Source organism: Heptranchias perlo, chromosome 12 (assembly GCF_035084215.1).
Source record: "Heptranchias perlo isolate sHepPer1 chromosome 12, sHepPer1.hap1, whole genome shotgun sequence".
NCBI classification, from domain to species: Eukaryota; Metazoa; Chordata; class Chondrichthyes; order Hexanchiformes; family Hexanchidae; genus Heptranchias; species Heptranchias perlo.
This window is the reverse complement of record NC_090336.1, coordinates 38448105-38464836: the sequence shown is the minus strand read 5'-3', so window position 1 is coordinate 38464836 and position 16732 is coordinate 38448105. Positions and strand designations below refer to the sequence as shown.

Genomic DNA, 16732 nt, shown 5'->3' with positions numbered 1-16732 from the left:
AGCAGCAGCCCGAAGTTGACCTCCGCTTCACCATCCAGCTGCCTGGGGATGTGCGATGAGTGTCAGTGGCTACGTCCTGAACTCGCTGCTCCAGCACACTAATGTATTTCTACCCCCTTGTCCGCTATCCACATTAGAAATTTTACTGCTAATTCTGTACTTCACAAATACCAGACTATTTCTATTCAGTCCTAGCTAATAAGGACATTTTCAAATATGATGGAAGTTGCAATTAACATCAATAAAAAAAATTCCATACTGGCCACTGCACCACTGGGATTAATACCAATGCTTCTTGCTAATTTTAATATGATTATGGACCCATAACAATTCCTTCTAATGCTACTTTATTTACAATCTTCTTGCTATTTAAAACCCATACAAAAGCTTTGCAAACCTGAATTTTGATTTAAATATCTCAGACAGCACAAACATTTTTTGTGGTACAAAAGAAAAATTGAGCTGCAAAAATGTACAAAAAGGTTCAGAAAATGGTGAGTAATAGAGATGACCATGGTCTGAGGAATGAAGTCTAAAGTGCAGCAACTTTGTATAATTCAGCAACATCTAGGCCACACCTGTGGCTGAAGAACAAATGCAAACCTGCTATTACCTGCGTCAGCCTGTGCGATATGCGAGATCTGAACCCTATGTAAATACAATCAGAATTGGCTTCATTAGGATTTTGAAATTGGTTTAATATTTACTCATGCTTCCCTTGGGTTTTTAGGCCGTGGTTTCAAATAAATGGGTTATTAGTTTTACAGCATTGATAGTCCACCTGCAGCTCCAGTGGCAGAGTGTTGGACTTTCATCTTAAAAGGCCTGAGGATGAAGCCTCATGTTCTGCTCAAACTAGACTACTTGGAGTGGGTGAGTTTTATCAGTTCTCAGCTGAGTTGCCAGATGCAGGAAATTCATTAAATTCCACTTCAAAAAAAAAATCTATTTTTAACAAAATGACCAACAAGAACACAAATCCCCCACCTGTCCTCAAGTCACATGGGATATCTGATAACCGTAGAATCCCTGAATGCTTATTTATAAAACACGCCAGCAGTAAAATACAAGCTTACAATGCAGGTTCATTTTCCTTCCAGTCAGAGCACAGTAAAGGGTTTCATTGGTTGATTTCTGTTATAACAAATTTACCTTTAGTGATTTTGCAAAATATGTTGCTGAGGCATTCTAGTTATTTTATGCCTATTGTGTTTTCTTTTAAATTCTATTAATTGACAGCATTTCTTTTAGTCAGAGTAATCTAATGGAGATAAGTGGTTATCGTCCGATAAACCTTTCCACACAATTTCACGGTCAATGGTGAAGTAACCCTGGAGTTATTTAGTAAAATTGATTTGACTTTGATATTTGTTCAAAATGAGCACCAGTAATTTCCGCAGGACTTATTCTAATCTCCCATCGAAACTTTAGCAGAAGATTGACGAAAACCTGGAAAACAGTATAAATAGCCATTTATGGATTTCTCCAAAGTTATAGCAGATCAGGGGACCATGGAAATTCTACCCCAAGATGATTAAGACTGCTTGTATGCATTACTAAATAGATTTGATATTATTTTGACACCTTCACTCCCTCCCTCCAAAAATAAACTCCCTGCACCTCACAGTATCCTACCCAAAAGATGTGACTTGAGATCTGCCTCCAGGCCTCTATGGCTAATCATCAAGCAGCTCTACAGTAGCATAGTGGTTATGTTACTGGACTAGTAATTTAGAGACATGGGGCCCGATTTTAGCACCCGCTATCGGGTGCGTTCTCGGCGGGGGGCCCCCGAAAATCCCGAAATCCAGGTGCGGGACCGGATCGCGCCTCGATCCCGCCCACTTCCGGGTTCCACACCGACGCGCCGGCGTGCGCGCACAGACCCCGCAGGTGGGAATCCCGCAGGCAATTAAAGCCAGCGGGGTACCACTTGAGAGTATTTATGTAGCTATTTCAGGTCATTAAATGACCTGATTGAGCTGTTTTTTTAACAAGTGTGAGATTTTACGGTGAAATGAGACTGTTTCCCATACTGGGGGAAACACTCTCACTCCCGACGGACGTGTTGCAGCCAGCAGCCTGTGGCAGCTGCCAAGGTGCATTCCACAGGTGGGGGGGGGGGGGAGAGCCTTCACCAACGCAGGAGGACACTCCGTAACATAGGGCAACGCTTGCCCTCCACCACCCTCCTCCAAGCAAGAAGATTCACCGGCGTGGAACCGCAACCCCTGTGCGAGGACACACTTTTCTACCGTGCACAACCCCGCAGACCTACACCTGCCAGATGGGTGCTGCGTTGACATCCTCGGAGGATGAACAGCATGACCAGCCTCAGCAGCCTCGCAGTCCACGCCGTCCGCCTCAGAGACGTGCATCCCCACAACACGGTGCTGTGGTACATCCACCTGCACAGCAGGATGGAGGGCAACCGCAGAGAGAGATGCGTCGCAGGAGGCACTATCCTCCGCACAAGGTCTACAGACCGAGGCTCAGCTTCATGGACCTCTCTGAGCAGCAGTGCATACGTAGGCTCAGAGTCACTCGCCAGGTAGTCGCTGACATCTGCAGCCTCCTCAATGACGAGCTGCTCCCGGATGGACCAAGCAGCATCTTCTTACCCGTCGCCGTCAAAGTCACCACTGCCCTCAACTTCTTCGCCTCCGGATCCTTCCAGGGTGCCACGGGGGACATCACTGGGGTCTCTCAGTCGTCTGCACACAAGTGCATAAGGCAGGTCACCGATGGGTTGTTCCGCAGGGCCTCGACCTACATCAACTTCGCCATGGATGAGCGCAGCCAGACGGAGAGGGCGGTTGGATTCCATGATGTGGCTGGCTTCCCACGGGTGCAGGGTGTAATCGATTGCACCCACATAGCAATACGGGCACCTCCACATGAGCCAGGGCTGTTCATCAACAGGAAAGGGTATCACTCCATGAACGCCCAGCTCATTTGTGACCACCGCCAGAGATTCCTACACGTGTGCGCCAGATACCCTGGCAGCTGCCACGATGCCTTCGTCCTCAGGGAGTCCACCGTCCCACCCCTCTTCCACGCACCCAACACCGGCAACGGCTGGCTCCTCGGCGACAAGGGATATCCCCTGCACACGTGGCTTATGACACCTCTGAGGAACCCCATTACCGAGCCGCAGCGTCGATATAATGACAGCCACATTGCTACCAGGTCTACAATTGAGCAGGCTATAGGACTGCTCAAGATGCGCTTCAGGTGCCTTGATCGTTCCGGGGGAGCGCTCCAATACACACCATTCAGAGTGGGACGAATTATAGTTGTCTGCTGTGCCCTGCATAACATGGCCCAACAGAGAGGGGTGCCGCTGGAGGAGGCCCCATGCACACCCGCCACCCACATTGAGGACGTCAATGAGGAGGAGGAGGAGGAGGAGTACGAGCGAGAGGAGGAGGAACGACCCATGGGCCGAACACCGGCTCACCTGCGTGCTCGTCAGGCCAGGGTGGCACTCATATGCCAACGGTTCTCCTAACATCACACTGTGTGAGGCATTCACATGTCATAACGTGCACAGACGAGGGTCCATACAGGCTCCCTCCACAGAAGAGTGGTGCCTGTACACCTGCACCCACTGTATTATGCCCAATGGGTGGGACGGGGTGGTCGTCGTCATGATGAGGCACACGGAAGGGACATATTGCACAAGTCGCAGAATTATGGACAAGAGGTGGCAGCATTGGTGAGAAAAAGTGAGTTTATTTTGTGTTGACATTCAAAGAGTGGAAATAAAAAGATAACAAATAGACAAACACCCTGGTGCAATCCCTGTGTGCTCACGGAACTTTGGGTTTTCGTTTCCTGGTACCCCTACGTGGTGCTACCCCTGTGGCTCCAGCAGAGGTGGTGGCAGGTTGCTCCTGTTCGTGCCCTGACCTGGTAGATGCTTTGGGCTGACGCCCCCTGGGTTTCGGTGCCCGTGAGGGCACCTCCACAGCCTGCTCCTCCTGCACCTGTGCAGGGGCAGACTCGGCCACCTGGAGAGGATGGACTATTGCGGGCACTGGTTGAGAGGGGGGCAACGAGTGAGACGTGGGGGCGCCTTGAGTAGCGTCCACACTTCCATTTCCCCGTTCACCATCTTCCCTCTCATGGCCAAGGCCCACATCACCCCTTCCACCCTGCTGGACGGCAGTTTGGATGACGTGGGTGAGACCTTGCAAAGCCACCTCCAATGTATCTGTCAACCTGTTAATGGCGGCAGAATGTTGCTCACCCTGAATCCGAACAGCCGTTGTGAGGGCCTGGATGGACTCATTGGTGAGCTGTGCGTGACGCTCGAGGGAGGCTAGCCTGTCCTCCACCACAGACATTCCCACACCTACCCGCGACACTATCTCAGAGATGCCTTCACGTCCCTGCGACACTATCTCGGCGATACCCTCCTGCACCTGTGCCACCATTCCCCTCATGCAGGAGTTGGACTCCTCCATCCTCCGTGCGATTGTGGAGAGTGCGCGTGGCACCTCTCCCAGTACCTCAGCAATGTGCTGGTGCCCCTCGATGACTCTCCTTTTGACTGGTGGCCCCCTGGGTTCAGCATCTGGGTCCGGCTGAGCAGAGCCTGGAGAAGAGTGCTCCCACCGACGCGGACCCTCCGCGGCTGACCCTGCCACCAGGGTCTGCTCATGCTCACGTGTGCATGGTGACTCACCATGTGCAATCCCAACTAACTAAGAGGGGGGACCCACCGAGGTGTGTGTATCTGCGCTGGTGGATGCAAGGCTCATGTGTGACGATGCACCCTCAGAGACCGGCATGTCCTCTGAGGAATCGCCCTCAACGGAAACGTCGATCGCAGACGGCCCTGCAAGAGAACAGAGGGAAATATCAGGCATGTGACCAAATGTGGCGGTGCGGCATATGCCATGTGATGCTAAGATCATTCGCGCTCATGAGTGCTGAGTGCCAGCTTTCCCTTACCGGCCGTTTCGCCAGAACCAGCCTCGCCATCCGCCACCGACAGGCAATGTAGCATGTGGCTGATCTCCAGTGCCTCCACCTTGGCGTCTGTCAGAGCCACCTCGTGTGGCGGGCCCCCTCCGGTGCGGGCCCTTTCGCGTGCGTTCTTGCAACTCTTCTCCTGTGAGGGCAAAACACAAAAACGTTATTGAGTGATGATTGCATTGTGAGACGCTTCAAGCATTGGTGTGAGTGGGTTGAGCGTGTGGCAGATGGATGGGAGGATGCGTGTGCCACATGGCCATCCCATTGTATGGGCATTGGGGTGTGTGGTAGTGGTCGAGTGGGGACAGGGACGGTGGGTATGTGCAGGCACTGTGAGGATGATAGTTGGGTGGCTGTGAGGATTGGTGCGGGAGCGCTGTGCTGTCAGTGGAGATGGGGTTGTGAGGTGTTTGAGGTGATGTGGAAGACGGAGTGAGGCAGAGTGCGTTAGTGTACTCACTTTCCCGGACCTGGTGAGGTCATTGAATCTCTTCCAGCACTGAATCCAAGTCCGGGTGGTGTTTCCCCTGCTGGTGACCTCTGACGCCACCTCCTCCCATGCCCTCTTGGTGGCGCTACCAGGGCACCTCCTTCCATCGGTGGGGAACAGCGTCTCCCTCCTCATCCGGACCCCATCCAGCAGCACCTGGAGGGCGTGGTCCGTAAATCGGGGAGCAGCCTTACCCCTGCGCTCCTCCATCCTGCATGGACTCTAGGTTGTGGCTGGAGGGGCTTTGGTGGACTGCCCCTTTAAATGGAGCTCCACCATCGCTCAGACGTCACTGCGCATGCGCAGCCCGCCGGCGCGCAGCTGAGAAGTGGAGAACCCGTACCTGCCGGCTAATTGCCTCAATTATGCCGCGATCGCGCGCGCAACGCACTCAATTCGGATGGTGCGTTTTTCACGAGCCCGAATGACCACCCGCCGAGAACCCGCACCCCTGGTAAAATCGGGCCCATGAGTTCAAATCCCCCCACGGCAGCTGGGGAACTTAAATTCAGTTAATTAAATAAAATCTGGAATAAAAAGCTAGTATCAGTAATGGTGACCATGAAAACTGGATTGTTGTAAAAACCCATCTGGTTCACTAATGCCCTTTAGGAAAGGAAACTCTGCTGTCCTTACCCGGTCTGGCCTATATGTGACTCTAGACCCACAGCAATGTGGTTGATTCTTAATGGCCCAGCAAACCACTCAGTTGTTCAAGAAGGCGGCTCACCACCACCTTCTCAAGGGCAATTAGGGATGGGCAATAAATGCTGACCTTGCCAGTGACACCCATATCCCATGAATGGATTAAAAAAAATTGATATCCATTGGCAATATCATCCAAAGACAGGGGGGGGGGGGTGGGTCAAGTTCCATATGTATGCTGATGACACCTAGCTCCACCTCTCCACCCTGTCCTGACCCCTCCACCGCTTCTGCGTTATCCGATTGCTTGTCTGACATCCAATCTTGGATGAGCAACAATTTCCTCCAGCTAAATACTGGGAAGACAGAAGGAATTGTCTTCTACCACCCAACCCCCCCCCCCAATCATAAATTCTGTACCCATGCCACTGATTGCATTCCCCTCCCCAGCCACTGCCTTAGGCTGAACCACACTGTTCACAATTGCAGTGTCCTATTCGACCCTAAGTTGAGTTTCCAACTCCATATACTCTCCATCACAGAGATCGCATACTTCCATCTCCATAACTTCACCCCTACCTCAGCCCACATACTGCTGAAACCCTCATACATGCCTTTGTCATCCCCAGACTCAGCTATTCCAATGCTCTCCTGGCCGACTTCCCATCCACCATTCAAACCTCTGCTGCCATATCCTATCCTTCATCAAGTCCCGCTTACCCATCACCCCTGTCTTTGCTGACCTACATTGGCTCCCAATCCCCCAATGCCTCAGATTTAAAATTCTCATCCTTTTGTTTAAATCCCTTCATGGCCTCACCCCTATAACTTCCTCCAGCCCCATGACCCCCCTCAAACTCTCCATTCCTCTAGCTCTAGTCTTTTGTGCATTCCCCCGCCCCCACTTCAATCCACCATTGGCGGCTGTGCCTTCAACCACCTAGGCCCCAGACCCTGGAATTCCCTCCCTGAACCACCCTGTCTCTTCACCTCCCTCTCCTCCTTAAAACCCACCTCTTTGATCAAGCTTTTGGTCACTCCTCCTTCTTTGGTTTTGCAACCAATTTTCCTTACACCTCTTTTCTATATTAAATGTGCTATATAGATGTATGTTTTTGTTGCAACCAAACAAAGGGAAGAGGAAGAAAATATTTTTTTATTAAAAAGTAAATCACCGAATATCTGTTTATTCTCACAGATATTCAACTTATTCAATGTACAGCATTGTCCATTATAATTTTAAGTAGCCTTTTGTCACCACTTTCACCATCATTCTGTTTCTCAGTATCTGTGAAATAATAAGCTGGGACTTTCACTATGAAATTGACATATGAGTCATCCTTGGGAATACTTCAGTGGGGCTGATATATTTGGCATCATTTCATAAGACTGTCATTATATAACTGAGATAAGGATGAACTCAATGAAAATTGCTTTAAAAGAAATAGATTAAAATAAGTGAAATTAATTGTGGCAGAATATTACTCTTACTTGAGCAATCTTACCCTTTGGGTCAAGCCTTTCTACTGTTTTTAAAAATGCAGCTCTTCAATATAATGCTAAAAGTCCTTATGGAGATATTATTCATCAGTCAAATAAATAGTGAAGTATTAGGAAAATGTGTAAATGTGTGCATTGAACACCAAAAGCCCATTTTTTCCAAAGACAATTTTTAGTAGTAGGTTTGAACTCCATGAAGAGAGGCACTGTACTTTGTTGGAGCAAGCTGGTAGTTTAACAGTTCACACATTGAGTATACATCTCTGTAAAGACAGGCTCAATTCATCCAATCCATTAGCCAGTATGTGTGATTTGCATCGGTTCTCAGTTCTATCATTGGGTTCACCAAGGACAGCGAATGGATATTTGTTCTGTGCTTCACACAAGTGTGCCTCTGCTGGCCAATCCATTGAGCAGCACAGATATCAAGATAAGTTTGTAATGAGCCCACCTGCTCATCCAATAGTTGAGGCCAAGTGAGTAACTGTGATAGAAAGTAATGAAATGGAGAATAAATATAACCAAACTAAATAAATTATTTCCATTAAAAGTTCAAAGGAAGTTGCCATAGAAATACAATAAGGTTTCTAGCATAGTAAAAAATTTTTAAAATACGTATTTCGCATGATTAAAGTTACCTAGAAAAATATTTTTTGCTTCCTTGAGTACCTTAATTAATGTTTTTACTTGGAGACCTCAGCCCGTCAAAAGTTTAGGCTTGAGTGAATATTCTTCCCGGAGCTATCATTGTCAGCTGAGAGGAGTTACCAACTACACCTGTGCCTGTAAATCTCACAATGCCACACAGGAGTGTGGAGAATATCCTTGCATGCGTTAGTACAACTTTCTTAGTGCAATTGGAAACATTTCAATCCACAGGCTATAACAATATCTATGTTTTTTCAAATGATTTGAAAACAAATTGGAAGATGAATTTTAGAACCTTTTTTGAAGTAACATTGCACAGGAAAACTCTTATCAGGACCTCTTTTTTTACTTGAGAGAGAGGCTGGCTCAGTCACAGAAAGAAAGTCACAAAAAGAAAGAGAGCTAGACAATGTCAGAGACATTAAAGATGATTAGACATCAGTACTATTGTATATACTTGGATTTTTTTTTCATATACACTAAGAATTCAAAAGCAGGTCGTTGTTTATGTAAAGATTTAGTTATATTGCTGCTTACGACTTAACCAGTTGCATTGGATATGGGAAACACTCATTATGTTCCAGTAATCAATCAAGAAACACTTGCTTTACACTCTCTAAGCAGAAAACTTATTTTTTTCCATATTCTCTTATTGGAGATGTGCAGCTTTCCTCCCTGATAATAGTATAATCTAACTCACTGTAAAAATACAGTATATTTGACACTGGTTTGTCACACTTCTGATATCATGCCTTCTTATATGCAAACAACGACAAATCAGAATTCTCCTATTAGCAGTGAGGAAAATCTAATAAAAAGCAGAAACTAAACCAACCAAATCATTAAAAAAAAATCAAAATCCTTTTGCCTGCCATATTGTTTCTAAATAACATCAAAACACTGATGCAAAGAAAGATTTCTAATATATTAAAAACATTACCAATACCATGCTTATTCTGACTCATGCAATTGCCTGCATTCTCTTATAAATCCACACCAAATGTTTTCTCTAAGAGGCCTACTCCGGGTTGTGCAGCCTGGCCCTCAATTTCCTTCGTCTCTCTTCCTCTGTTTATCTTTGCTTCTGTTATTTCTTCTCCCCAAAGGTCCTCTGAACAGTGCATGTGTGCATTCTGTATCTCTAATGCCCATCTCCCTATCCCCTCCCAACACTTCTTACATTCTCACACGCAGCAGTTTAACCACCGCATACCTGCAGTTCCATACTCTCATGCCATTCCTCCTTCTCTGACCAATTTCTGAATGCAACTACAGAGGCAAGAAATGACAAACTTATACCCAGCAGCCTGACTCACTGCAATTTTTTTACCTGCCGTAAACTTTCTCCCAGCACCACCGACTGGCCACAATCTTTTCACTCAGCTCCCCCTCACCCTCCTCCTCCATGACCACTGCACTAGACTCCTTCATGCCCCTCCACCCACATTTTACCAATCTCCCATCTCTTTCCTCTATATCCCATACTTATCAGCACCTTCATACTCTCCCCTCCTTCCTGCTGCCTTTTGCATATATACCAGTGCCTCATTCCTCCCCTTCTTCTACTCCTTTAGCAGTAGCCTAGAAATGAAACATTCACCAATACAAATTCTATATATGAAAAATAACACTATTACATACACATATTAAATGTACATATGCATACAAATTCTATAAAATATTTTATAAATACCTTTTCACTAAATCTATTTCCCATTAACTTATTTTTAACTGAAACTGTACTTTTATTGTCAAATCTTCACAATTATATAACAACCTGATCATATGCAATTTAATATAATTCTTCAGTCAGTAAAATAAATATATATTATATACATATACACATTTTAATTTCCCAACATTCACTTTATACCCAACATCCACAAAGCTATAATCATATAATTTTCCTATCCTTATGAAATACTACATGTGAGCAATGTCATAGGACATCCACTAATAGATTAAACAAATCTTACACACATCATCACACTCTAGACGTCAAAATTTGTCAAATGCAAAACAATCTTTTGAAAAAAAAAACTTCCCATTCACCTGGAGCCTTAAATTTACCAGCAGCTACGCCTTCATGAACTTACAAGCAATTACAATTACCTAGATTTGTCCATTGAGATCACTTCTCCACAGGGAGTACTTGAGCAAGGGATAGGCCAGGTTAGCTGTTAAACGTCACATCCATCCTCTTGATCCCAGGTTACCTGTGTGTGACACAATTGATTTATTAGTTCCATTAAAAAAAGAACTGTATAAGACAGTCAAGAGTCTATTGTTTCAAACTAAATTTCCTCCTTTCACCCATTTATTTCAACAAAAATTCCTCTATAACCAGATTAATTTAAGCCATTGCTCTGTATTCCAGTAGTCAAAGTAATAGATTTGGTTTCTGTGCCAAAACCCAAATTATAGGGTTGATTGTAACCCTGCTCTTCTGGTGGAATGCAGGCAGTTAAAGTCACCTGTAGGACTCACCCACTGACATCCTCCACTGATCCCCCAGGCTACGATTTTAAACCTGCTCTTTTGAGCAGGCAAGAAGGACACCTGCAGGAAACCGGCAGAGTCCTTCTTTAAATATGCAGACAGGCTCCGAAGATGTAATTGGGGCAGCGACAGGAGTCAAGGCCAGAAAGACAGGTGTTTTTACTTTTTTTTTTACTTGCCTTATGGGGTCAGATGGAGCAGGAATGCTCCTCCGGGTCCCACAAGGAAAGTTCAGACCTCCTATGCCCCGGGATCCACACTTCCTGGTTGACTTACGCAAACAACTCCTTCGGTCCCCAGCAGTGGCCTCCTGCTGCTCGACATTGTATTCCCGCCAGTTTCAGGCAGGAAATTGACCGGGGCATGCAGATGGGGCCTGGGAGTTAAAATCTTCTGGGCCTCATGCTGCCAGGGTTAGGACGGTTTGCTGCCTGCCTCGGCTCCCACCTGCCCAATTCACAACCCAAGTTAAGATCAGGGTTTTATAATATTATTTACAAACCGTGCCTTGGTCAGGTACAACAGTGCTAAAAACACAGCAATTGCTAATTTTGATTAAAAGAGAGCACTTTAGGCATAGCAGACAGCAGCAGATTATACAGGGAATTGGATAGATACTTGAAAAGGAAGTATTTACAGGGCTATGAGAAAAAAGCGGGGGAGTGGGTCTAATTGGGTAGCCCTTTCAGAGAGCTGGCACAGGTACAATGGGCCAAATGGTCTCCTTCTGTGCTGTAAGATTTTATGATACTGCTGCATAGAAGATTAAGGGCTGAACTCTAGTTTATAAATAATGCATGTGTATCAGACCATTATGCGTTTACGCCCTGTATTTGTTATTCTATTCAGTGGCGCAAAGTGCCTCAAAGTGCCAAATAAACAAATTTTTATGTTGTCTTGATTTTGCTGTACTTTTTCAATTCTCCTGAGAAAATATTTTGCAAGAATATTACTTATCCAGCAGATGGCTGGATAAATCTTTTTTCTGTGCACAGGAGCAAAATAAATCCTACTTTTATGAAGTGACACTATCACAAAATGTTTGACTTTATTAAAACAAAATCATTCAATGGTTAAAACTAAATTGAATGTATGCACTATATACGCATCACTGAATCCAAATGTTAGTTTAATCATTTTTTCCAACTCACCAAAGGTACATCCACTCTGTATTTTAAATACATTAATATTTCAAACTAAAACATTAACCCCATTCATTCTTTGTATTCTGCAACAAATCTAAAACTGGTTCATTATGAAAAGTAACTTCCATTTAACATTTCTAGCTATATATCATACACCATAAATATTATAAAATCACCAACTTCAGGCTTTCTTCCACTAGAGGGAGTGAAATGCAATGTTATCACTAAAACAATTGTAAACAATTTTACAACACCAAGTTATAGTCCAGCAATTTTATTTTAAATTCACAAGCTTTCGGAGGCTTCCTCCTTCCTCAGGTGAATGTTTGTTGGAAAACAAACGTTCACCTGAGGAAGGAGGAAGCCTCCGAAAGCTTGTGAATTTAAAATAAAATTGCTGGACTATAATTTGGTGTTGTAAAATTGTTTACAATTGTCAACCCCAGTCCATCACCGGCATCTCCACATCACCACTAAAACAGTGCAAGAATAATGCACTCTAAGATGCTACCACAGGTGAGATATTTCACACCTAAATGGTGAATAAATCTCTCTTCACTCTGTTTCAACAATGTGCTTTGGCTCCACCCTCTGCAGGGCACGTCCTCTTATACCACCCAACCTCCAGGCTTCTGAGTGTGATTGATGTTTACTGTCAATTTGTGCTAAATTATAGGTAGTTTTGATCTGTGTACTAAAACCAATTATGAATTGGTTTGAAACTGGTAGTCACATTTCACATAGGGCCTTTACAGTTTGCAGCAAAATGAGATTTTCATTATATTAATCTGGGCTGGATTTGAGCCCACCTCTGGAGAGCAGCACCAATTACTAACCCATTACACCATTTAGTTCACCAACTAAATATAATAGCTCTATGGCCACAGCACAAATGGTAATGACTTTACTATTCAAATCATATCTTGTATATGGCCAAAGTTTGAATTATATGTACAAATACTCAGGGCCAACATGCATGTTCACAAATGTGTTCGCCAATAGAGGTAAATAAATTGGGACTGTGTTTTTAAAAGTAGGATTCTTGATGAATATGTTCTTTACCTTAAAATAACAGACTTTGATATGGAAACTCATAATTAGAAGTCCCCATGCTAAAAGAATTAAAGTTGTTCAGATTTTCAATGCATACTCATACAGCTGGTTCTGAAAAAGAGATATGTGAATCTACCAATAGGAACAGAAATTGTTATAAATACATAGCAGGTGCATCAGCATTTGTAAATGGAGAAGACAATGTTTTGGGTGCATATTATACTTGAAACATTAACCTGTCTTTTCTCTTTACAGATGTAGACTTACTTGCTGTGCATTTCCAGCCTTTTCTGTTTTGATTTCAGACGTCTAGCATTTGCAGTTTTTCGTTTTATGTGAATCTACTGCTTTGCATCCACTTGAAGGCTAAGTCAAATTAGATTAACTTTGTGAAAATAAACAAATTAGATACATTTTGATTTGACAGTATTGTCTTCTTTGACATAGCAGCCACTAGTGACAATAATATTTTTACATCATTACTGTTACATAAGAACATAAGAAATAGGAGCAGGAGTAGGCCATACGGCCCCTCAAGCCTGCTCGATCATTCAATAAGATCATGGCTAATCTTCGACCTCAACTCCACTTTCCCCACCATCCCTATTTCCCTTGATTCGCATAGTGTACAAAAATCTATCGATCTCAGTTTTGAATATACTCAACGATTGAGCATCCACAGCCCTCTGGGGTAGAGAATTCCAAAGATTCACAACCCTCTGAGTGAAGAAATTTTCCTCATCTTGGTCCTAAATGACCGACCCCTTATCTTGAGACAATGACCCTTAGTTCTAGACTCTCCAGCCAGGGAAAACAGCCTCTCAACATCTAACCTGTCAAGCCCTCTTAGAATTTTATATGTTTCAATGAGATCATCTCTCATTCTTCTAAACTCCAAAGAGTATAGGCCCATTTTACTCAATTTCTCCTCATAAGACAACCCTCTCATCCCAGGAATCAATCTGGTGAACCTTTGTTACAACTCCTCTAAGGCAAGTATATCCTTCCTCAGGTAAGAGACCAAAACCGTACACAGTACTCCAGATGTGGTCTCACCACAGCCCTATATAATTGCAGCAAGATCCCCTTTCTCTTATACTCCAACCCCGTTGCAATAAAGGCTAACGTACCATTTGCCTTCCTAATTGCTTGCTGTACCTGTGTGTTAACTTTCAGTGATTCATGTACAAGGACACCCAAATCCCTCTGACTACCAACATTTCTTAGCCTCTCACCTTTTAAAAAATATCCTGCTTTCTATTCCTCCTACCAGAGTGGATAATTTCACATTTCCCCACATTGTACTCCATTTGCCATCTTCTCGCCCACTTATTTAACCTCTCTATATCCCTTTGCCTCTTTGCGTCCTCCTCACAGCTTACTTTCCCACCTAACTTTGTATTATCAGCAAACTTGGATACATTAGACTCGGTCCCCTCATCTAAGTCATTGATATATATTGTAAACAGCTGAGGCCCAAGCACTGATCCTTGCGGCACCCCATTAGTTACAATCTGCCAATCCAAAAATGACCCATTTAATCCTACTCTCTGTTTTCTGTCCGTTAACCAATCCTCAATCCATGCTAAGAGATTACCCCCAATCCCATGAGCCCTAATCTTGTATAACATAGATTGACGGTTCTCAAGTGAGCCTGCTTGGCAATAAGTCACATTATTTCTGCTGTATTTTTACTTAACTATCAAAGAGTTGGGTCAGTTCAAGTTCAAAACAAGAAAAAAAAACACAAAATAATTTTTTGTGGTAGAGCCCTAGGAAGACATGCTTGGGCCATTTATTTAAAGAAATTGTAAATAATGCAATATGACATTCATTTTGTATGCTCAGTACAGTCTTTAAATTGTACCCACTATTATAATTATCTTTCTTCAGCTATGTTTACATCAGGAATATTTTCCCCAACAATACGGAAGAACCAGGCTTTTCTCCACATTTTTTACAAAAATGTGGAGAAAAATGAGAATACAAGGAAGCGGCAATCTAAAAATCTCTCCCATAAACTCTTTGGACGACAAAGGGTACTCTGTTGGTTGCGTCCCGTGTTAGTCTCCTGAGGAGGTCTATGCGATTTTTTGCTGTGGCCCGTCAGAACTGTCGATCGATGAGTCGAGCGTCATATCCCGTTCTTACTAGGGCGTCTTTCAGCGTCTGTAGGTGTCCATCACGTTCCTCCTCGTCTGAGCAGACCCTGTGTATTCGCAGGGCCTGTCCATAGGGGATGGCCTCTTTGACGTGGTTAGGGTGGAAGCTGGAAAAGTGGAGCATCGTGAGGTTGTCTGTGGGCTTGCGGTAGAGTGAGGTGCTGAGGTGCCCGTCTTTGATGGAGATTCGTGTGTCCAAGAAAGAAACTGATTCTGAGGAGTAGTCCATGGTGAGCTTGATGGTGGGATGGAACTTGTTGATGTTGTCGTGTAGTCTCTTTAGTGATTCCTTGCCGTGGGTCCATAGAAAGAAAATGTCGTCGATGTATCTGGTGTATAGTGTTGGTTGTAGGTCTTGTGCAGTGAAGAAGTCCTGCTCGAACTTGTGCATGAAAATGTTGGCGTATTGGGGTGCGAAATTGGTCCCCATGGCTGTTCCATGTGTTTGGGTAAAGAACTGGTTATCGAAGGTGAAGACATTGTGATCCAGGATGAAGCGGATGAGTTGTCGGATGGCGTCCGGAGATTGGCTGTTGTTGGTGTTGAGTATTGATGCTGTCGCAGCGATGCCGTCGACAAAGGGTACTTTTCCAGCTTCCACCCTAACCACGTCAAAGAGGCCATCCCCTATGGACAGGCCCTGCGAATACACAGGGTCTGCTCAGACGAGGAGGAACGTGATGGACACCTACAGACGCTGAAAGACGCCCTAGTAAGAACGGGATATGACGCTCGACTCATCGATCGACAGTTCTGACGGGCCACAGCAAAAAATCGCATAGACCTCCTCAGGAGACTAACACGGGACGCAACCAACAGAGTACCCTTTGTCGTCCAGTACTTCCCCGGAGCGGAGAAACTACGCCATGTTCTCCGCAGCCTTCAACATGTCATCAATGACGACGAACACCTCGCTATGGCCATCCCCACACCTCCACTACTCGCCTTTAAACAGCCACCCAACCTCAAACAGACCATCGTTCGCAGCAAATTACCTAGCTTTCAAGAGAACAGCGTCCACGACACCACACAACCCTGCCACGGTAACCTCTGCAAGACATGCCAGATCATCGACACAGATACCACCATCACACGAGAGGACACCACCCACCAGGTGCATGGTTCATACTCCTGTGACTCGGCCAACGTTGTCTACCTCATACGTTGCAGGAAAGGATGCCCCAGAGCATGGTACATTGGCGAGACCATGCAGACGCTGCGACAACGGATGAACGGACACCGCGCAACAATCGCCAAACAGGAGGGTTCCCTCCCAGTCGGGGAACACTTCAGCAGTCATGGACATTCATCCACCGACCTTCGGGTAAGCGTACTCCAAGGCGGCCTTCGAGACACACGACAACGCAAAATCGTCGAGCAGAAATTGATAGCCAAGTTCCGCACCCATGAGGACGGCCTCAACCGGGATCTTGGGTTCATGTCACGCTACACGTTACTCCACCAGCGAACAAATGTTATCTGTTTTTAATATAACGGGTCAGTTGCTGTCTTTTCTATGTTTCTACGTCTCTATCTCTGTTTTTTTTTGTTTGTTGTTTTTTTTGATGATTTGTATATTCTGAGAACTTGCAGGTAACACCTGTCTG

The 16732-nt window shown here is 45.0% G+C and overlaps 1 long non-coding RNA gene across 3 annotated transcripts in view; it reads right to left on the bottom strand.

Moving 5' to 3' along the window:
• Positions 1-7254: 7254 nt before the first annotated feature.
• LOC137327979 (uncharacterized) overlaps positions 7255-16732 on the bottom strand; it is an 18147-nt gene continuing 8669 nt past the window's right edge. For all 3 annotated transcript variants that reach the window (XR_010964582.1, XR_010964583.1, XR_010964584.1), the window contains exons 2-3: positions 10379-10482; positions 7255-8102 (exon numbers count right to left, since the gene is read on the bottom strand). This is a non-coding gene — a long non-coding RNA (uncharacterized lncRNA). The remainder of the gene's footprint in view (positions 8103-10378; positions 10483-16732) is intronic.